Source organism: Oncorhynchus masou, chromosome 24 (assembly GCF_036934945.1).
Source record: "Oncorhynchus masou masou isolate Uvic2021 chromosome 24, UVic_Omas_1.1, whole genome shotgun sequence".
Classification (NCBI taxonomy): domain Eukaryota; kingdom Metazoa; phylum Chordata; class Actinopteri; order Salmoniformes; family Salmonidae; genus Oncorhynchus; species Oncorhynchus masou.
This window is the reverse complement of record NC_088235.1, coordinates 43,946,153-43,969,933: the sequence shown is the minus strand read 5'-3', so window position 1 is coordinate 43,969,933 and position 23,781 is coordinate 43,946,153. Positions and strand designations below refer to the sequence as shown.

At 43.1% G+C, this 23,781-nt stretch overlaps 1 protein-coding gene and 1 non-coding gene across 8 annotated transcripts in view; both read right to left on the bottom strand.

Moving 5' to 3' along the window:
* LOC135512231 (zinc finger MIZ domain-containing protein 1-like) overlaps positions 1 to 23,781 on the bottom strand; it is a 213,158-nt gene that overhangs the window by 106,370 nt on the left and 83,007 nt on the right. For 5 of the 7 annotated variants that reach the window (XM_064934032.1, XM_064934030.1, XM_064934026.1 and 2 more), the window contains one exon: positions 1,981 to 2,054. The exons of the other annotated variants lie outside the window; for them this stretch is intronic. The gene's annotated coding sequence lies outside the window, so the exon portion shown is untranslated. The remainder of the gene's footprint in view (positions 1 to 1,980; positions 2,055 to 23,781) is intronic. 7 annotated transcript variants of the gene reach the window in all.
* Positions 6,780 to 6,849, bottom strand: trnav-uac (transfer RNA valine (anticodon UAC)). Its single transcript has one exon. It is a non-coding gene; the product is annotated as a tRNA-Val (tRNA).

Genomic DNA, 23,781 nt, shown 5'->3' with positions numbered 1-23,781 from the left:
CTCGTCATTGTGTTCTGTACAATCCTCTCTCATGCGGTCTGGATGTAGGCTGTCCGTCTTTGTCCGAGTCTGGGACGTGCGCAATGGATTATGGTCATTGTAGTTAGTTACCATGTTTCTGCGCTGAACTAGGTTGAATATTTGACTAATGAAAACTACAACTCCCTTCAGCCCACGCCCCTACAGTTCTTGACTAAATTTATCTTGTGAATAATTAGATTCCTCTCTAGAGAAGCAGCGCATTGAGCTCACACACAAAAAAAAAACTAAATGTAATTCAAGTAATTGAACCGTCATCGGTCAATTAGTTGTTTAATATCCGCACAAAAAAAATACATTTTATCGCTCAGCACTAGAGCTCGGCAACCATCCTGGTTAATGTGACTGCACACATACAGACACACAAGATAATAAAATGTGGTAACGGGAAAATGCGTAATATGATATGCATGACTTGAGGTTTCTCTCAGCCTCTCTCCTTTCTTTTCTTCTCACAAATCACAGGTTGCATCTATTATTCACTTCAGGCTCCATCTGTCTTTCTCTCTCCCTCTTTCCTTCTCCTCCTATCTCATCTCTCTCCCTCGCTCTCCCTTCATATTTCCCTCTTCTCGCAATCTGGCTCCTCCCCTTTATTAGCATAATGCAGAATGTGAAAATACCACCAAAGATATTCACCTTCCAGCCTTTGATGTTTTATCACATGTACACAAACACTGATGATGTTCTACACACGTTCTACACAAAGATGTTGCATCCTGTAACACTGTAATTAACACAGCAAGAAGAATGGTCAGTACCATGATGGTAAGAAAAGAGCAACACGGCTCCATATTGTGAATGAATCGCACTCATTAACACATCCAATGTGTGTATACTGCTCTATACCCTCATGTAATGAAAGGATCATTTGTGTGTATTCTGTATTCAGCCATGTTTCCATTGTTTGCTAGGTACACGCTAGCTCTCTACTGCTGCAATTACTTGATGGGAGAAACTAGGCAGCTGGGGTTTCTGTTGTTGACCACGTCCCAAATGGCACCCTATTCCGTATATAGGGCACTACTTTTGACCAGAGCCCAGTGCACAATATAGGAAATTGGGTGCGATTTTAGGACACAACCATAGCCTTCTCCTGGAGATTGATATTAGTATTGATAGAGACAGATCAATAGTCAGAGGTGGTAAATGAGAATTGGCTCAACATTGGCAATTACAAGGCTGTTCACGTTTCAGAGCTCTAGGGTTTACCCTAGGTACAGAGCTAGGATCAGCTTCCCTCCCCAGTCCAAACCTTAATCATTAGTGGGGAAAATCAAAACTGACCCAGGATAATTCTTCACCCTACACCCGTTGCAGGACTCGCGGGAGAGTAATCTGGGTTAGCTTCTAATAGGACCGGGCCTATTTAGAGTAAGAGTGCTGATCTAGGATCAGTTGTACATTTTAGATTACAATTAATGAAATGATATGGACTGGGGGAACCTGATCTTAGATCAGCATTCCTACTCTTTATGAATACTGGCCCTGTTACTCTCATGTAAACAACCAAAAAGTGACCCTCTTTAAATCAACCATAACAAAGGACCAATGATGCTTCTTCTATGATGATGGTTTCTTTGATGGTTTCACAGTAGATGTACATTTGGCTAAAGGGTGCGGCTGGTCTAACTACAGACGCCTTGTCAAGTGTGGAGGGAAGGACAGTGTCAAGCAATAGTTTGTCAAAGCCCCTCTCTTCCAGCCAAAACAATACCAATCAAAATGGTAATTTGCCTGTCCTCTCTGGTTGCTCAAACAGCAACCCCAATTTCCAAACCCAACAGGACTGCTTCTGTTTTCTTTAAAGTCCCTCCATCTGGGCACAAGTAGTGCACTAAATAGGGAATAGAGTGCCATTTGGGATGCAGCTGTGTCTGTCTGTGAGAGCAGATGCTGTGCATGATGAGCAGAGAGGGCTCGTAAATCACCATGTCTTACCAGCGGAGAGGGAGGTTCCTGTGTTTCCTATTAACCAAAGCCTTCGCTACTTCCTCATCAATCATAAAACACGCCTGAAATGAAGAACAGAAAACAGAACATATTAGGACCACTCAGTACAAAACCTGTAGAAAATATTAGGTTTGGTACAGGAGTAGGGTTGAACAATTCCCAAAATTCCCACGTTTTTTTAGTAATCCTGGGTTGGAAAATTCTCTGAATCAGAAGGGTATAAGCAGGAAATCCGTAAGCCTGGAACCAGGATATCTGGAAAACCTCTGGATTTGGGGAAAGTTATCATCATTTTGCAACACTTTACAGGGCAGGAGGAACAAACCTGGGTACCAGTCTGAGTCTGTTTCTGCTCTCTTGCAAACATGTTTGGCATGACAATTCAATGAGAGTTCTTTACCATAAATCATTGTAGATGGATGTTATGATGATGCATACATTGTTGTTGGTAACTATTATCGGACAGGTTAGTTGTAAAATATGATCTTCCATAATCTTCCAAAAGACGAACAATAACAACTGTAAATTATCACTTTTTATTTCCATCAAAATATATATATATTTTTTTTCGCGATAACATCAAAGTATTGGTATCTTGTTGTGGCGTGCTGGAGGAGCGTTTGACTCGTCTCATCGAGACTCTTTGAAACTGGATACTGGTGTAGTAAGTACAGTAGTAAAGTACAGTAGTGTCCAGAGAGGCTTCTGGCCCATGGTTTGGATTAGAGCAGCCCCTCTAGTTCCCAAATCCCACTTGATTTTTGTTAACAGCCAATCACAGACTGGATCAGCTGTCCAAGACATTTCTACACGGAAGAAGCCTCAACCCGCTCCCATCCCAAAACCCCACACAGCAACGGAGAAAGTATGACCAATAGTCACCAAATATTAAACAGAAACATTGCTGAATGTTCAGCAAGCTTTTCAGATTGATTGTTGTTGTCAGCAAGCCTTTCAGATTGAGTCTAGAAACAATAGCCACTTGAAGATGGACTCCTTTTGAACTCTCATAGTTTCTAATAAGAGATGAATAGAGATTAAAGAGGAATGAAAAACATCATGAAGGAAAGCTGAGCAAAGAGATTCATGTAGTAATCAAAAAGACAGCTGCACCACTTGGGAGCGAAGAGTGAAGGAAAAGCAGCCAAAAAGTGCTTATCATATGTGGGAACTCCTTCAAGACTGTTGGAAAAGGATTCCAGGGGAAGCTGGTTGAGAGAATGCCAAGAGTGTGCAAAGCTTTCAATAAGGCAAAGGGTGTCTACTTTGAAGAATCTCAAATATAAAATATATTCTGATTTGTTTAACACTTTTATGGTTACTACATGATTCCATATCTATTATTTCATCTTTTTGATGTCTTCACTATTATTCTACAATGTAGAAAATAGTCAAAATAAAGAAAAACCCTGGAATGAGTAGGTGTGTCCAAACTTTTGACTGGTACTGTATGTGTTTAATATACCATCCAGATAAGAAAGTGTCTGATCACAGAAAATTTCATACAATTCTAGAAAAATACAACCGGTAACTAAAACGTATGTAATTAATTCACAGTAAACCATATTACAATTCTGATTTCAGATGATCAACCCTTACAAAGTAAGAAAGATTTTCTCAATATTCATTAGGAAGTGTGGTAAATATCAGTTGTTTGGGAAAAGGGGTGTAAGATACACATTTTCACAGGTGTTTCTTCTTGACTGATTACCATTTGAGTCACGTGGTGCATGTCATATTATTGTAAAATGGCTGTTTCTCAGCTTTCAAAATGAATCATGTATTCATAAATGGTTTGACACCAGAAAAGTATGCTCACAGAGGTAATGGTCTCAGTAAATCCAAAACTCTCCTACCAATAATGCAACAATGCCAATATGGCAATTTACAGTTACAGTTAGCTGGTGTTTGAAAGCCTAGTGTTTCCATACACCTTTAATATACAGTTGAAGTCGGAAGTTTACACACACCTTAGCCACATACATTTATACTCCGTTTTTCACAATTCCTGACATTTAATCCTCGTAAACATTCCCTGCCTTAGGTCAGTTAGGATCACCACTTTATTTTAAGAATGTGAAATGTCAGAATAACAGCAGAGAGAATGATTTATTTCAGCTTTTATGTATTTCATCACATTCCCAGTAGGTCAGAAGTTTACATACACTCAATTAGTGTTTGGTTGCATTGCCTTTATATTGTTTAACTTCATTGGGAAAGGGGGCAGCATTTTCACGTTTGGATGAAAAGTGTGCCCAGAGTAAACTGCCTCCTACTCATTCCCAGATGCTAATATATGCATGTTATTAGTAGTATTGGATAGAAAACACTCTGACGTTTCTAAAACTGTTGTCTGTGAGTATTACAGAACTCATATGGCAGGCAAAAAACAAATCCAAACAGGAAGTGGGAAATTTGTAGTTTTTCAACTCAGCCCCTATTGAAGATACAGTGGGATATTGTTTATGTTGTACTTCCCAAGGCTTCCACTAGATGTCAACTGTCTTTAGAATGTTGTTTGATGCATCGACTATGAAGGGGGGCTGAATGAGAGGGGAATAAGTCAGAGGTCTGCCAGCAGCCACGAGCTCAGTCACGCGCATTCACATGAGGTAGCTCCCGTTCCATTGCTCTTCGACAGACAATGGAATTCTCCGGTTGGAACTTTATTGAACATTTATGATGAAAACATCCTAAAGATTGATTCTATACATCATTTGATATGTTTCTACGATCAGTAATATAACTTTTTGGAATTCTCGTCAGACCTTTCCGCTGGAGGTTGCACGCGCGTTTCGATTTGTTTAGCAAACGCCCTAACAAAAGGAGGTATATGGACATAAATGATGAACATTATCGAACAAATCAAACATTTATTGTGGAACTGGGATTCCTGGGAGTGCATTCTGATGAAGATCATCAACGGTAAGTGAATATTTATAATGCTATTTCTGACTAATGTTGACTGCGCAACATGGTGGATATTTATTTTGGCTGGTTTGGGTTCTGAGCTCCGTACTCAAATATAAATATGCACTTTATCGAACAAAACATACATTGTGTATTGTGTAACATGAAGTCCTATGAGTGTCATCTGATGAAGATCATCAAAGGTTAGTGATTTTTGCTTTTTGTAACTCCTCTCTTTGGCTGAAAAAATGGCTGGGGTTTTCTGTGACTTGGTGGTGACCTAACATAATCGTTTGTGGAGCTTTTGCTGTAAAGCATTTTTGAAATCAGACGCTGTGGCTGGATTAACGAGAATTGTATCTTTAAAATGGTGCCTAATACTTGTATGTTTGAGTAATTTGATTTATGAGAATTCTGTTGTTTTGTATTTGGCGCCCTGCAATTTCATTGGCTGCTGGCGAGGGGTTCCGCTAGCGGAACGGGGTTCCCCAGACAGGTTAACTTGGGTCAAACGTTCAGGTAGCCTTCCAGAAGCTTCGCACATTAAGTTGGGTGAATTTTGTCCCCTTCCTCCTGACAGAACTGGTGTAACTGAGTCAGGTTTGTAGGCGTCCTTGCTCGCACACGCTTTTTCAGTTCACATTTTCTATAGGATTGAGGTCAGGGCTTTGTGATGGCCACTCCAATACCTTGACTTTGTTGTCCTTAAGCCATTTTGCCACAACGTTGGAAGTATTCTTGGGGTCATTGCCTCATGATGCCATCTATTTTGTGAAGTGCACCAGTCCCTCCTGCAGCAAAGCACCACCACAACATGATGCTCCCACCCCTGTGCTTCACGGTTGGGATGGTGTTCTTCAGCTTGCAAGCCTCCCCCTCTTTCCTCCAAACATAACGATGGTAATTATGGCCAAACAGTTCTAGTTTTGTTTCATCAGACCAGAGGACATTCACCAAAATGTATGATCTTTGTCCCCATGTGCAGTTGCAAACCGTAGTCTGGCTATTTTATGGTGGTTTTGGAGCAGTGACTTCTTCCTTACTGAGCGGCCTTTCAGGTTACGGCGATATAGGACTCGTCTTACTGTGTATATAGATACTTTTGTACCTGTTTCCTCCAGCGTCTTCACAAGGTCCTTTGCTGTTGTTCTGGGATTGATTTGCACTTTTCGCACCAAAGTGCGTTCATCTCCAGGAGACAGAACGCGTCTCCTTCCTGAGCGGTATGACGGCTGCATGATCCCACATGGTTTATACTTGCATCCTATTGTTTGTACAGATGAACGTGGTACCTTCAGGCATTTGGAAATTGCTCCCAAGGATAAACCAGACTTGTGGAGGTCTACAGTTTTTTTTGAGGTCTTGGCTGATTTCTTTTGATTTTCCCATGATGTCAAGCAAAGGCTCAGAGGCACTGAGTTTGAAGGTAGGCCTTGAAATACATCCACAGGTACACCTCCAATTGACTCAAATTATGTCAATTGGCATATCAGAAGCTTCTAAAGCCATTACATAATTTTTGGGCATTTTTCAAGCTGTTTAAAGGCACAGTCAACTTAGTGTATGTAAACTTCTGACCCACTGGAATTGTGATACAGTGAATTATAAGTGAAATAATCTGTCTGTAAACAATTGTTGGAAACATTACTTGTGTCATGCACAAAGTAGATGTCCTAACCGACTTGCCAAAACTATAGTTTGTTATCAAAAAATTTGTGGAGTGGTTGAAAAATGAGTTTTAATGACTGTATGTATGTAAACATCCGACTTCAACTGTATATTAGAGAATAATATAATATATAATATATCCCATTTAGCAGACGCTTTTGTCCAAAGCGACTTACAAGTCGGCTGGGGCCACTACTTTTGCATATGGGTGGCCCCAGCGGGAATCGAACCCACGACGCTTGGCGTTGTAAGCGCCATGCTCTACCGACTGAGCCACACAGGAGAAGACTATTGCTGCTCAACTTTTGGTCGTCTCAAACTGCTATCTGCAAATCTCTTAATGGGACAGTCATGGACTTTCACATACATACACACTCGGGCTGGCACAATTACCCTATGACCATGTAACCTACGGTTATGGATGAAGAATGTCATGAAAATAAAATAACCATCTTAGCTGTTCATTCCACAAAAAAAAGCTTGACTGAAGACAGGACAGGAGGGCATTCGTGCGGTTGAGTCTGTTTCTGCTGTAAGCATGGACTCTTAACAACATAATGAAACTGAAGAATGTTAATTCAAATTATGCTGAAGGTAGACTCAGTGAAGTGACGTTGCCACGAGCAGCACCACAGATGTTGAGATGAGTGAGATGCAAGACTTCGCTCTCACAGTCACACACAGTGCAGGGGTTTGCTTTACGCTGTCACATTTCCTGCTTTGCTCCTATGGGTACACTCGGAATGACTGCCAGTCTACCCATAATGCCATAATTGACAGGAATGAGGATGCCGTTCTATTCATTCTATTACAATCTGTGCTTGGAGTTCAAACATTTAACCCAAACTAAACTATAAGTGTTATTAAAATTCTTATTGAACATTCAGTGAAAGTTTTAAGGAAGTTATTCAAAAACCTCCAAATAACCTTTACATTTTGTTCAAAACATTCACAACATTTAGAGAATGTTCTCAAATTACCTATAGTTTCCATTCACAGAACGTTAATAAAACCATGTGTAACGAGTGCGCTGAGAGTTGGGAAGCAAGTTCAGGGAGTGAGTGTTTTAATAAATAAAAGAACCGACGAACACGAAACACAAACAACGCACCGACATGAAAACAGTCAATAACACCTGAGGAAAGAACCAAGGGGAGTGACAGATATAGGGGAGATAATCAAGGACGTGATGGAGTCCAGGTGACTGTCATGAGGTGCAGGTGCGTGAGACGATCGTGACAGGTGAGCAGGATAATCAGAAGCCTGATGACCTAGAGGTCAGAGAGGGAGTATATGTGACACCTTGAAGGAAAACCATAGTAAAACATTCTCAGAACTTCCCTGCAACTAAAATATATATATGTTCCCAGTAGAGGCAAAATGTTCACTTCGGATCTTTAATGTTCACTTTTTTCTGTTTTACCTGTCAGGAAACGTATGGCTTCGTTCATCGAACCAATGGGAAATCAAAAACAGGGACTAGCGTGCGTGTGTTTGTGTCAGAGCTTATTAGGCTATGCTCCAAGGACACTGGGAGCACATTACTAATCATAGCACCAAGATGTTAGACTACAGTGCAGAGAGAGGGGGAGCGAGAGCAAGAGCGAGAGAGAGAGCGAGAGAGAGAGAGAGAGAGGTTAAAAAGTAAAATGTCAAAAAAGCAATGTGTAAGTCTTCCATTTTGAATCTCAAGTACTTTCAGCTGCAGCACAGCGGGCTGCATGTGTGATGTCATTGTCACAGTATTCCACTGAGAATGGATCAGTCTATTTCAGATCGGTGTACAGGGAATGGGATAGGCACCACACACAACAGAAAGAGAGAACATAGAAAATATGTGAATAGCGGCGTGAACCTGGGTTGGTTTAAAGAATCTTGAATGTTTGTTTTGAGTGCTCGTCTCTTTCTGAAATCAAATATAAGCCTTTCAGATGTGTGAGGAGAATACAGCTGCCTCGAGAACAACAAATGTGTTCAATAATAGTGGTTAATAATATGATTTTTGTACCCCTCACATATAATTAATTGCCTGTAAGGTCTCAATCGAGTAGTGAATTTCAAGCACAGATTCAACCACTAAAACCAGGGAGATTTTCCAATGACTCTCAAAGAAGGGCACAAATTGGTAAATGTGTAAAAAAATAAGAAGAGCAGACACTGAATATCCCTTTGAACATGGTGAAGTTATTAATTAGGCTTGGGATGGTGTATCAATACACCCAGTCACTACAAAGATACAGACGTCCTTCCGAACTCTGTATGCTAGCTATGCTACCAAGCTTATACGAACGGGAGTTAGCATTTAGCATTCACTTCTTCTAAACCTGAAAAGGTCAAACTTCTCAATGCAGAGAAAACAGCCAAATATATCAAAATTGAACTTTAGTAACCACATTGTGGGCCTGTTACAATACATCAATCAGGACGGATTTAATGAATGTCCTCTTTGTTAGATCAGACTTGTTGAATGTGAGCCCATCTAGTGTCCTTCTTCTATCCCCCATGGTCTGCGTTACCATTGACCTCTTTACCACATCTATTTGACTGGTAAACTCATAGGTACACTCACAATGGCTGCCTGGTATTGTGATGCAATGATTTATGGTAATGTGGAATGTTAATTCAAATGATGTTAACTAATGTGGCTGACGCAATGGAATGTATTTTTTGTAATGTCCGTTGAGTTGAATCAACAAATCACAGGACATAGAGGTCTATCGCATGAGTACCAAAAAGGTATGAAGATGTATGCACTCACATAAGTCGCTCTGGATAAGCACGTCTGCTAAATTTAACTAACATTTAATTAGTACACTTCCTGCTTTGCTCTCATGGGTACACTCGCAATGGCCGCCAGTCCACCCATTGTACCATAATGGACTTGAAAGGGGACACCCGTTTTACTCATTCTATCTCTATGGCAGCACATGCAGTCCAGAGCGGGGGAGAAGAGAAAATGCGTCTATTTGAACAGTTATAACGGTGACTGCGGTTATTTGGTTGGACAATAACCGTCATCCGGAATTCCATGAATGTCACAGCCCTACGTGATATGAGAACACTGAGAATGGATCAACAACATCGTAGTTACTCCACAACACTAACCTAAATAACAGAGTGAAAAGAAGGAAGCCTGTACAAAACAAAACATATTCCAAAACATGATACTGCAAAAACATTGACAAAGAAATTAACCTTTTTTCCTGAATAGAAAATATTATGTTTGTGGCAAATCCAACACATCACTGAGTAACACTCTTCATATTTTCAAGCATGGTGGTGGCTGCATCATGTTATGGGTATGCTTGTCATCGGCAAGGACTAGGGATTTTGATTTTTTTTAAAGAAATTAAATAGAGCTAAGCGCAGGTAATATCCTAGAGAAAAACCTGGTTCAGTCTGCTTTCCAATATACAATGGGAGACAAAGTCATCTTTCAGCAGGACAATAACCTAAAACACAAGGTCAAGTCTACACTGGAGTTGCTCACCAAGATGACATTGAATGTTCCTGAGTGGCCTAGTTACAGTTTTGATTTAAATTGGCTTCTAAATCTATGGCAAGACTTGAAAATGGCTGTTGAGCAATGATTAACAACCAGAGTTTGAAGAATAAATGTAAAAAATGATGGGCCAATATTGTACAAACCAGGTGTGCAAAGCACTGAGAGATAGCTGCCAAAGGTGCTTCTAACAAGTATTGACTCAGAGGGGTGGAAACTTATCTAATCAAGATATACTAGTGTTTCTTTTTCATGAATGTTTAATAAATTATATAATTTTCCTTTCACTTCGACATTACAGTGTTTTGTTTACAATTAAATCCATTTTAATCCCACTTTGTAAAACAACAAAATGTGGAAAACGTCAAGGGGTGTGAATACTTTCTGAAGGCACTATATACTTCACTGATACAATCCATTGTTTACAGTAAACTGAAGAATGCTAGTAGGCACCTTCATATAAAGAGTGATGACTTAATTCGGTCCAGTGCTATGGCTCACAAGCCCTCTCAAAACAAGGACTTAAGTCAGCAAGCCAGTCAGTCAGTCAGTCAGTCATGCCAGCAAGACCACAATGCAGCCCCCTTTGTCACCTCTGAGTAACTCCATGGCTCCGCTGCCAAATCTATTGCCTTCCGCCTGCAAGCTCTTGATTACAATAGTAAACATTGATGTCTGCTAGCCTGGTTAAACCAGACTAGAGTGAAACAATAGTGAGCTGTGCAGCATTCAGTCTGGTTTAACCAGCCTAGGTGTGTGCAGGGCCTAGATGGTGTAGCATCAGACGCCCTGGGCCCTTCCTCCCTCCGCCTTGCAGGAAGAAAACCACAGTATAAGGGAAACACTGCACCGGAATGACACAGCATGGAGGAATGCACAGGCGGATGCGGTCTGTTTCCTACCCTCCCTCTCTCTTTCTCTCCCTTCCCTCCATCTCGCTTTCTCCCTCCCTCCCTCTCCCCCTCCCCCTCTCTCCCTCCCTCTTTGTGGCCAGGACCAAAGTCAGACCCAGTAATTAGTGAGGTTATTTTCTCCAGAAGGCTAGAACTGTGTTCATGGGGCTGAGCGTGTGTCAGAGGATGTGTCCCAAAAGGCACCATATTCCCTACATAGTGCACACACTATTCACTACATAGTGCACTACTGTTGACCAGGGGACATAGTGCCGTGGTCAAAAGTAGAGCACTACATTCATGGGTTGCACCTCCGTCACTCGTTCACACCATTGTTATGAACGTTCGAAAGAAATCTCCTCCATAGTGACTCCTGAAAGTCGAGTGGTGCCCAGTCATGCTTAACCGGGACTAATGATTGTTTTAGCAATGCTAACGTTAGCTTGCCATTTGGGATGCCGAAAGAAGTCTAGCTGCCAACCCATATGATTTGATATTGATATAAAAACGTCTGCATTGGGCCTTGCTTTTTGTGGATGTGTGTGTATCAACATTTTACATTTTTCTAACAGTTCTACTAGTCAGGCACTCTGAAGAATCATGACCAGTGTTACAGCACAGCACACATATCCTTCCTTTACCAGAGACCACAGAGGAAGTGTGTGTGTGTGTGTGCGCGCGTGTGCGTGTCAGCTCAGGTCAGTAGTGCACAAACCAGAACCGTTGTGGCTGTTCACAAAAGTGGCTTCCTCTCGGTTTCATCACTTGTGGGAGGCCTTTGTTAGCGTGCGGAAATGCCTGCAGAGGGAATGAAAATATTGGCAAGTCTCTACAGCTCTTCTGGAGACCTACAGCTGCACCGACCCCACAGTGTACAGACACACACACACACACACACACACACACACACACACACACACACACACACACACACACACACACACACACACACACACACACACACACTCATGCACACTCATATACACACACACACACACACACACACACACACACACAAACACACACGCACACAAACACTAAAGTATATGTCACGTAAAGTACATGTCGGATAATGTACATATCATGTCAAATCAAATCCAATTTTATTGGTCACATACACATGGTTAGCAGATATTAATGTGAGTGTAGCGAAATGCTTGTACTTCTAGTTCTGACCGTGCAGTAAAATCTAACAAGTAATCTAACAATTTCACAACAACTACCTTATACACACAAGTGTAAAGGAATAAATAAGAATATGTACATAAAACTATATGGATAAGCGATGGCTGTGCGGCATAGGCAAGATGCAGTAAATGGTATAGAGTACAGTATATACAGTGCCTTGCGAAAGTATTCGGCCCCTTCTTTGCGAACATTTCAGGCTTCAAACATAAAGGAATCTGTATGTGAAGAATCAACAACAAGTGGGACACAATCATGAAGTGGAACGACATTTATTGATATTTCCCCCTTGAACTTTGCGACCTTTTGCCACATTTCAGGCTTCAAACATAAAGATATGAATCTGTATTTTTTTGTGAAGAATCAACAACAAGTGGGACACAATCATGAAGTGGAACGACATTTATTGGATATTTCAAACTTTTTTAACAAATCAAAAACTGAAAAATTGGGCGTGCAAAATTATTCAGCCCCTTTACTTTCAGTGCAGCAAACTCTCTCCAGAAGTTCAGTGAGGATCTCTGAATGATCCAATGTAGACCGAAATGACTAATGATGATAAATACAATCCAACTGTGTGTAATCAAGTCTCCGTATAAATGCACCTGCACTGTGATAGTCTCAGAGGTCCGTTAAAAACGCACCTGAGGAGGCTTGTCAGAAAGTCCAGGACCCAGTTGCACAGGGCGGTGTCGAGACCCAGGGTCTCGAACTTAATGACGAGTTTGGAAGGTACTATGGTGTTAAATGCTGAGCTGTAATCGATGAACAGCATTCTTACATAGGTATTCCTCTTGTCCAGATGGGTTAGGGCAGTGTGCAGTGTGATTGCGATTGCGTCGTCTGTGGACCTATTGGGGCGGTAAGCAAATTGGAGTGGGTCTAGGGTGTCAGGTAGGGTGAAGGTGATATGATCCTTGATGTAAAGTACGTGTCAGATAAAGTACATTTCATGTAAAGTACATGTCGGATATAGTACATGTCATGTAAAGTACATGTCGGATAAAGTACATGTCATGTAAAGTACATGTCGGATAAAGTACATGTCATGTAAAGTACATGTTGGATAAAGTACATGTCATGTAAAGTACATGTCGGATAAAGCACATGTCATGTAAAGTACATGTCGGATAAAGTACATGTCGTGTAAAGTACATGTCGGATAAAGTACATGTCATGTAAAAAGTACATGTCGGATAAAAACTGTCATGACCAGTCTGGAGGAAACGGAACATTTTTCGGTAAACTTTCCAAATATCGACAAAACAAAATACGCTAGACAAAGTGGATTTTTTTTGTGTCTTCGAAATGAATTATGCGAGAAATGTCAGTGAAAACGTACAAATATTGATATAATAACCATCGTATTGAAGTAAACTTGGAGTCACGTGATGACATGTGTGGTCCTTCCACCATGCAATTTATTATACTACAGATGAAATAAGATATGATGAACTTGACAGGGAGGTGAAAGTGCACTGTGATGAGCTTGATGCTCCTTTCCAATTAATATTGAGGGTCATATTCTGGTGACATGATAATCGTTGCTTGGCTGTAGCTTGACAAATAAAAAGAATCTTGCTTTTTTGCCCATAATAATAATCTCATCATCTAGGCTTTACGTGCGCTCTAGCCGGCAGTATGCAGATGACGCACATCCGTCATATAACGCAACATTTCTTGTGAGAAAACCATCAGTAGAGTTAAAAAAGTGATGGAATTTCTAACGCAAGAATGTTGCTACTACTGTCTGTGAATTGTCTGTGGGGAGTGGAAAACTGAAAACTAGCTGTTATTGGCAGAGAGGTTAGAAACTTTGTTATTGGTCTATTAACCAATTTACCGCAAGGTGATGACACAATGAAAATGCAAAACCCCCGCCCATGCAAACCTACTGATCAGAAGGTCCTGTGTAGAATTTTCACACTTTAGCAATGTCAGCTTCATCAGTGGTTGTACAATATGATTTAAAACACTGGCAAACAGAATTTTGATTGAACTGGGCCTTTAATGGAAATGTTGAACTTGTGTTTCCATTGTGTAGAGAAGAGTCAAAACCAACAGAATGAAAGCAAAGCCTTCTGAAACTGTTCAAAGTGAATAGAGTGCAGCAGGTACCTCTCTCCCGTCCCCCCTGCTCTCTCTTATACACTCAGAGACACACATACATAAGTACAGTTGCGATACCCAAATGATGACTTTGTTGATGATACCAGGTTTAGTATCACGATACTCAATACCAAAACGGTACCACGGCAACAACAACAAAAAGCTGGGAGAGTTTTCAATATCACACTTTTTTTAATAGAACAACAACAAAATTAGATGTGGTTTAACCATTGTCATGGTTTAAGCATTGTTATGGTTTTCAAACATCAGCAGACCACTTTTGAGGTCTGGGAAAAATCTAAGGGATGTAGATTTTTGCGTATAGCTACACATGCACTGGCAGTGTTTCTGTAGCTCACATATAATGGACTGCAAAATAATCATGACTCAGCCAGGTAGGCATAGGCTACTTTGTAGTTAACTTTTAATTGAGAAGGTTTTTGGGAGGGCATTTCAATCTACCTGAAGACGGTTATCATTAACATCGCTAACGGCTACACAAAGTGGTAGACATGCACGCACCCCCACACACACACACACAGAGGGGCCTTCCTGTGCCGTTGCCTCTTCAGAAAGTTGCAAAGAATATGAATCACTGATGCATTCTGTTCATGTCATTTTAAAAACTTGGGCAAGTTATTTCATTTTCTAATAAATTCAATACATTTAGTTGATTTCCAAAACGTGATACACATTCGATAGAAGAACTGAAAGATCTGTTTTTAACAAACACACACAATCTTTTTCTCTCACACACACATGCTCTCTCTCTTACTATCACTACCACTCCACCACTTTTCAAAAGTGGCAGCAGATCTGTAAACCCTAGTCGAAAGAGAAGACAGCAGTTTCACGAAGGGTGACACCTCTCAACTGAGAGAGCCAGCGAGAGAGGGAGACAGAGAAACAGACAGAGAGAGAGAGAGACAGAGATAGACAGACAGACAGAGAGAGGGAGAGAGACAGAGATAGACAGAGAGAGAGAGACAGAGATAGACAGACAAAGAGAGAGAGACAGAGATTGACAGAGAGCAAGAGACAGAGATAGACAGACAAAGAGAGAGCAAGACAGACAGACAAAGAGAGCGAGAGACAGACAGAGTGAGACAGACAGACAGACAGACAGACAGACAGACAGACAGACAGACAGACAGACAGACAGACAGACAGACAGACCGAGACAGCCCTTTAATTTGGTACTCCACAATCCTTCTAAAAACCTCTCTCTTTGACTTGCTTACTCTCCGGTTCACTCTAACACCACTATGTCTTCAACCTGTTTCTCTCTATCCCTCTTTTTCTCAATCTCTATTTGATTATTTCTTTCTCTTTTTCAATCCCTCTCTTTGCCTCTCTCTGTCCCTCCCCCCTCTCTCTCACTCTCTCTCTGTCCCTCCCCCTCTCTCTATCTCATACACATACACAGTACAACTAACCGTGTGGGGACACACAATTCAGTCCCATTCAAAATCCAATTTTCCCTAACCCCTAACCCCTAACCCTAAACATAACTCGAAAACCTAACCTTAACCCTAGCTCCTAACCCTAAAACAAATCCTAGCTCCTAACCCTAAACCTAATTCTAACCCTAACACTAAACCCCCTAGAAATAGCAGTTTAACTTGTGGGGACTAACAAAATGGCCCAGTTGGTCATTTACTTTTCTTGTATAGTTAAACACCCACACACACACTCCTCATATTACGCCCACTTGTGCTCTGCCTCTTGGCATGTAGCCAGAGGAGAGGATGAGGTGAGGGTCTTATTTCAGGGGGCCAACTGTTGGACACACAGTTAGTAGCCTGTTGCTGTTCTCTCTGTTCTTACACAGACACACACACACACTCTCTGGTTAGAGGGGACAAAGAGGGTTGTATGTCTCAGTCTGTGTTAGCGGGGACAGAGAGGGTTGTAATGTCTCAGTCTGTGTTAGCGGGGACAAAGAGGGTTGTAATGTCTCAGTCTGTGTTAGCGGGGACAGAGAGGGTTGTAATGTCTCAGTCTGTGTTGGCGGGGACAGAGAGGGTTGTAATGTCTCAGTCTGTGTTAGCGGGGACAGAGAGGGTTGTAATGTCTCAGTCTGTGTTAGCGGGGACAGAGAGGGTTGTAATGTCTCAGTCTGTGTTAGCGGGGACAGAGAGGGTTGTAATGTCTCAGTCTGTGTTGGCGGGGACAGAGAGGGTTGTAATGTCTCAGTCTGTGTTAGCGGGGACAGAGAGGGTTGTAATGTCTCAGTCTGTGTTAGCGGGGACAGAGAGGGTTGTAATGTCTCAGTCTGTGTTAGCGGGGACAGAGAGGGTTGTAATGTCTCAGTCTGTGTTAGCGGGGACAGAGAGGGTTGTAATGTCTCAGTCTGTGTTGGCGGGGACAGAGAGGGTTGTAATGTCTCAGTCTGTGTTAGCGGGGACAGAGAGGGTTGTAATGTCTCAGTCTGTGTTGGCGGGGACAGAGAGGGTTGTAATGTCTCAGTCTGTGTTAGCGGGGACAGAGAGGGTTGTAATGTCTCAGTCTGTGTTAGCGGGGACAGAGAGGGTTGTAATGTCTCAGTCTGTGTTAGCGGGGACAGAGAGGGTTGTAATGTCTCAGTCTGTGTTGGCGGGGACAGAGAGGGTTGTAATGTCTCAGTCTGTGTTGGCGGGGACAGAGAGGGTTGTAATGTCTCAGTCTGTGTTGGCGGGGACAGAGAGGGTTGTAATGTCTCAGTCTGTGTTAGCGGGGACAGAGAGGGTTGTAATGTCTCAGTCTGTGTTGGCGGGGACAGACAGGGTTGTAATGTCTGTCTGTGTTGGCGGGGACAGAGAGGGTTGTAATGTCTCAGTCTGTGTTAGCGGGGACAGAGAGGGTTGTAATGTCTCAGTCTGTGTTAGCGGGGACAGAGAGGGTTGTAATGTCTCAGTCTGTGTTGGCGGGGACAGAGAGGGTTGTAATGTCTCAGTCTGTGTTAGCGGGGACAGAGAGGGTTGTAATGTCTCAGTCTGTGTTAGCGGGGACAGAGAGGGTTGTAATGTCTCAGTCTGTGTTAGCGGGGACAGAGAGGGTTGTAATGTCTCAGTCTGTGTTAGCGGGGACAGAGAGGGTTGTAATGTCTCAGTCTGTGTTAGCGGGGACAGAGAGGGTTGTAATGTCTCAGTCTGTGTTGGCGGGGACAGAGAGGGTTGTAATGTCTCAGTCTGTGTTGGCGGGGACAGAGAGGGTTGTAATGTCTCAGTCTGTGTTAGCGGGGACAGAGAGGGTTGTAATGTCTCAGTCTGTGTTAGCGGGGACAGAGAGGGTTGTAATGTCTCAGTCTGTGTTAGCGGGGACAGAGAGGGTTGTAATGTCTCAGTCTGTGTTAGCGGGGACAGAGAGGGTTGTAATGTCTCAGTCTGTGTTGGCGGGGACAGAGAGGGTTGTAATGTCTCAGTCTGTGTTGGCGGGGACAGAGAGGGTTGTAATGTCTCAGTCTGTGTTGGCGGGGACAGACAGGGTTGTAATGTCTGTCTGTGTTGGCGGGGACAGAGAGGGTTGTAATGTCTCAGTCTGTGTTAGCGGGGACAGAGAGGGTTGTAATGTCTCAGTCTGTGTTAGCGGGGACAGAGAGGGTTGTAATGTCTCAGTCTGTGTTGGCGGGGACAGAGAGGGTTGTAATGTCTCAGTCTGTGTTAGCGGGGACAGAGAGGGTTGTAATGTCTCAGTCTGTGTTAGCGGGGACAGAGAGGGTTGTAATGTCTCAGTCTGTGTTGGCGGGGACAAAGAGGGTTGTAATGTCTCAGTCTGTGTTGGCGGGGACAGAGAGGGTTGTAATGTCTCAGTCTGTGTTGGCGGGGACAGAGAGGGTTGTAATGTCTCAGTCTGTGTTAGCGGGGACAGAGAGGGTTGTAATGTCTCAGTCTGTGTTGGCGGGGACAGAGAGGGTTGTAATGTCTCCTGAGCTGTGTTTGCTGTCTCTTTGTGCTCCTCTCCTCCTCCCACCTCTGTACACCGCTCTGGCAGAGCCAGCAGCGTCCTCCAGGTCTGTGGGGTTGATGTTGCACTTCTTCAACGCTGTTTTTAGCAGGTCCTTGTAGTGCTTCATCTGTCCCCCTGCAGACCGCCGGCCAATGTGTAACTGGCCAGACAGCATTCTAATGACATGGTCGCGCCAGAGCTAGTGTGTGTCGAGTGACCATGGCCTCCATGCTCCTGCAGTTGGTCTTAAAAGTATTTTCGTATGGGGCAGACAGTCGCGCCAGGTGATTCCCAGGATGCATTGCAGGCATCCTATGTGGAATCGCTCGAGTTGCTTGATATGGCGAATATAGGTGACAAAGGCTTCACAGCTGTAAAGAAGTGTGGTGATGCAGACGGCTTGATAGATGACGACTTTGGTGTGGAGGTGGAGATCCCTGTTTTGGAAGACCCTGCGTCTGAGTTTTCTGGAGGCAGCAGAGGCTTGTTTGATCCGGTTTTCAATTTCGGGGTCCAGGGGAATTATCTTCTTTTGCATTTCTCGACAGCTGAGTGGAACACTAGATAGGTGCGTGCAGTAGTCTATTCAGGCAATTTTTTGGACACCTTTTCTAGACCTCTACACGGCTGGAGTGAGCAATGTGGCTTCAAAATAGGGCTGCTCAGTCCCCCTCCCACACACACATACATACAGTACCAGTCAAAAGTTTGACACACCAACTCATTCAAGAGTTTTACTTTATTTGTACTATTTTCTACATTGTAGAATAATAGTGAAGACATCAACACTATGAAATGACACATATGGAATCATGTAGTAACCAAAAAAGTGTTAAACAAACCAAAATATATTTTATATTTCAGATTCTTCAAAGTAGCCACCCATTGCCTAGAGCATACCGGACTGTTGCCTGAAGAGGTCCATCAGCCAATTTCTTGGGCTACTCTACCTATTTTGGCAAATGGCCTGGACCCCTGCTGATCTATCACGACTGGTCTGCCGACGTAACCGCACAAGGGTTGCTACAACAGACTTCTTCCGTCGCAACATCCCTCTAAGGCCCTCTGCTAGCCTGCTAGCCCCGGCCCTCTAGCTGTCTGAGTCGCCATGTGTCCAGCCACCCAGCTACTCACTGAACCCTATGATCACTCGGCTCTACATGCCTCTCCCTAATGTCAATGTGCCTTGTCCATTGCTGTTTTGGTTAGTTATTATTGTCTTATTTCACTGTAGAGCCTCCAGCCCTGCTCAATATGCCTCAGCTAACCCTCTAGTCCCACCTCACACACATGCAGTGACCTCTCCTGGTTTAATTGATGTCTCTAGAGACAATACCTCTCTCATCGTCACTCAATGCCTAGGTTTATCTCCACTGTATTCACATCCTACCATAACTTTGTCTGTACATTATGCATTGAATCTATTCTACCTCGCCCAGAAACCTGCTCCGTCTACTCTCTGTTCCGAACATACGAGACCACCAGTTCTTATAGCCTTTAGCCAACCCTTTTTACCCTACTCCTCCTCTGTTCCTCTGGTGATGTAGAGGTTAATCCAGGTCCTGCAGTGCCTAGCTCCATTCCCATTCCCCAGGCGCTCTCATTTGTTGACTTCTGTTACTGTAAAAGCCTTGGTTTCATGCATGTTAACATTAGAAGCCACCTCCCTAAGTTTGTTCTATTCACTGCTTTAGCACACTCTGCCAACCCGGATGTCCTAGCCGTGTCTGAATCCTGGCTCAAGAAGGCCACCAAAAACCCTGAAATTCCCCTCCCTAACTATAACATTTTCCGACAAGATAGAACTGCCAAAGGGGGCCGGAGTTCCAATCTACTGTAGAGAGAGCCTGCAGAGTTCTGTCTTACTATCCAGGTCTGTGCCCAAACAATTTGAACTTATACTTTTAAAATCCACCTTTCCAGAAACAAGTCTCTCACCATTACCACTTGCTATAAACCACCCTCTGCCTCCAGCTGTGCCCTGAACACCATATGTGAATTGATTGCCCCCCATCTATCTTCAGAGCCCGTGCTGTTAGGTGACCTAAACTGGGACATGCTTAACACCCCGGCCATCCTACAATAGATATCATCCTAACCAACCTGCCCTCCAAATACACCTCTGCTGTCTTCAACCAGGATCTCAGCGATCACTGCCTCATTGCTTGTGTCCATAATGGGTCTGCAGTCAAATGACCACCCCTCATCACTGTCAAACGCTCCCTAAAACACTTCAGTGAGCAGGCCTTTCTAATAGACCTGGCCCGGGTATCCTGGAAGGATATTGACCTCATTCCATCAGTAGAAGATTCCTGTGCTTTCCTCACAATAAGCATGCCCCATTCAAAAAATGTAGAACCGGGAAAAGATATAGCCCGTGGCTCACTCCAGACCTGGCTGCTCTTGACCAGCACAAAAACATCCTGTGGCAATCTGCAATAGCATCGAACAGCCCCAGCGACATTCAACTTTTCAGGGATTTGCTACAGACCTATATCTATCCTACCCTGCCTTTCTAAGGTCTTCGAAAACCAAGTTAACAAACAGATCACCAACAATGGTGATCTCTTTGGACACTGTGCTAACTGCTAACTAACCTCTAGACGAGCTTCAATGCCATACAACTCTCCTTCTGTGGCCTCCAACTGCTCTTAAATGCAAGTAAAACTAAATGCATGCTCTTCAACCGATCACTACCAGCACCTGCCCGCCCATCCAGCATCACTACTCTGGACGGTTCTGACTTAGAATATGTGGACATCTACAAATACCTAGGTGTCTGGTTAGACTGTAAACTCTCCTTCCAGACTCACATTAAGCATCTCCATTCCAAAATTAAATTGAGAATTGGCTTCCTATTTCACAACAAAGCATCCTTCACTCATGCTGCCAAACATACCCTCGTAAAACTGACTATCCTACCGATCGTTGACTTTGGCGATGTCATTTACAAAATAGCCTTCAAACACTGTACTCAGCAAACTGGATGCAGTCTATCACAGTGTCATCCGTTTTGTCACCAAAGCCCCATATACCACCCACTACTGTGACCTGTATGCTCTCGTTGGCTGGCCCTCGCTTCATATTCGTCGCCAAACCCATAGCTCCAGGTAGTCTAGTCTTTGCTAGGTAAAGTCCCGCCTTATCTCAGCTCACTGGTTAACATAGCAGCACCCACCCGTAGCACGAGCTCCAGCAGGTATATTTCACTGGTCCCCCCCCAAAGCCAATTCCTCCATTGGCCGCCTTTCCTTCCAGTTCTCTACTGCCAATGACTGGAATGAATTGCAAAAATCACTGAAGCTGGAGACTCATATCTCCCTCACTAACTTTAAGCACCTGCTGTCAGAGCAGCTCACAGATCACTGCACCTGTACATAGCGCATCTTGTAAATAGCCCATCCAACTACCTTGTCCCAATACTGTCATTTATTTATTTATGCTCCTTTGCACCACAGTATCTCTACTTGCACATTCATTTTCTGCACATCTATCACTCCAGGGTTTAATTGCTAAATTGTAATTATTTTGCCACTATGGCCTATTTATTGCCTTACCTCCCTTAGCTTATCGCATTTGCACACACTGTATTTAGACTCTTTTCTATTGTGTTATTGACTGTATGTTTGTTCATTCCATGTGTTGTTGTTTGTGTCACACTGCTTTGCTTTATCTTGGTTGGTTAAATAAAGGTGAAATAAAATAAAATATAAAATAAAAACGTATATAATGTGTTGGGAAGGGACTTCTTTCTCACTGTTGATGAAATCATTTCATTGAACTCTGCTGGGTTCCCCTCTGCTTTTAAATAACTGACAATTCCACTTAGTCCTCACACACACACCTTCTGGAGACTTTGCAAGTCGCATTAGTATATTTTCTAATACGTCCCCGCCGAAGAACTTAATTGAGATTTTAGTTCTGGGTTACCGAGATTCATGTACGATAGGTCTCTCCTTACACAGTTCATATTAAAACCAAGAACAAAGAACATGTCTAACATACAGGTAACTGCCAAATTAAAAGAAACACTAAAAGAATACAAAGTATATTTAAAGCAGGTGCTTCCACACAGGTGTGGTTCCTGAGTTAATTAAGCAGTTAACATCCCATCTCTGTCTTTGTTTCTCTTTCTCGCTTTCCATCCCTCTCTCTCTCTCATTTCCACTCTGTCTTTCTCTCTATCTCTCTCTCTCGTTCTCTGTCTTTCTCCCTCTCCTCTGACCATGCAGACAGAGCAAGCCGTGACAGCAACTGCCACCTTACCACACCATTTGTGAAATTATTCAAATGAGGCTATTGTTTTGTTGTTTACTGACTTGAATGGCTAGACAGACAAAAGGGAACATGTTTCAATTATTCATTAACATTCTCCCTTCCTCTCTTGTTCTCTTTCTTTCTTTTTTCCTTATTTTTCCTCTCTCTTATTACCTCTCTCTCAATCCCTATCCCCCTTCCTCTTCCTCCCCCACTTTCTCCCCCTCCATCCACACCCCCTCCCACCCTTACCTTCCCTCTCCTCGTAGGCGTTATGAAAAGCAGAGCCATTAAGGAATGTGTCCCTTCTTGTGATTTGGAGCATATTACAACCATTCATCAGAGGAAGGGGACACCTGACAGGCCGACAGACAGAGAGCAGTCTCTGTAATCACATAAAACCATGTGCCTACATACAAAAGTATGTGGACACCCCATCATATTAGTGGACTCTGCAATTTCAGCCACATCCATTGCTGACAGGTATATAAAATTGAGAACATAGCCATGCAATCTCCATAGACAAACACTGGCACGAGAATGGCCTTACTGAGCTGACAAGGTAAAAAATCTGTCGTTATGCCCCTGAACAAGGAAGTTAACCCACTGTTCCTAGGCCGTCATTGTAAGTAAGAATATGTTCTTAACTGACTTGCCTAGTTAAAAAAAGGTTAAATAAATACACTGAAGAGCTCAGTGACTTCCAACGTAGCACCGTCATAGGATGCCACCTGTCCAACAAGACAGTTTGTCAAATTTCTGCCCTGCTAGAGCTGCCCCTGTCAACTGTAAGGGCTGTTATTGTGATGTGGAAATGTCTAGGAGCAGCAACGGCTCAGCCACAAAGTGGTAGGCCACACAAGCTCACAAAACGGGACCGCCAAGTGCGGAAGCGTGTACTTCCTGAAATGGGGTTCCATGGGCGAGCAGATGCACACAAGCCTAAGATCACCATGTGTAATGTCAAGCGTCGACTGGAGTGGTGTAAAGCTTGCCGCCATTGGACTCTGGAGCAGTGGAAACTCATTCTCAAGAGTGATGAATCATGCTTCACCATCTGGCAGTCCCAAGGACGAATGCATATTGCCAACTCTAAAGTTTGTTGGAGGATGAATAATGGTCTGGTGCTGTTTTTCATGGTTCGGGCTAGGCCCCTTAGTTCCAGTGAAAGGAAATATTAACGCCACAGCATACAATTACATTCTATACGATTCTGTGCTTCCAACTTTGTGGCAACAGTTTGGGAAAGGCCTGTTCCTGTTTCAGCATGACAATGCCCCCATGCACAAAGCGAGGTCCATACAGAAATGGTTTGTTGAGATCGGTGTGGAAGAACTT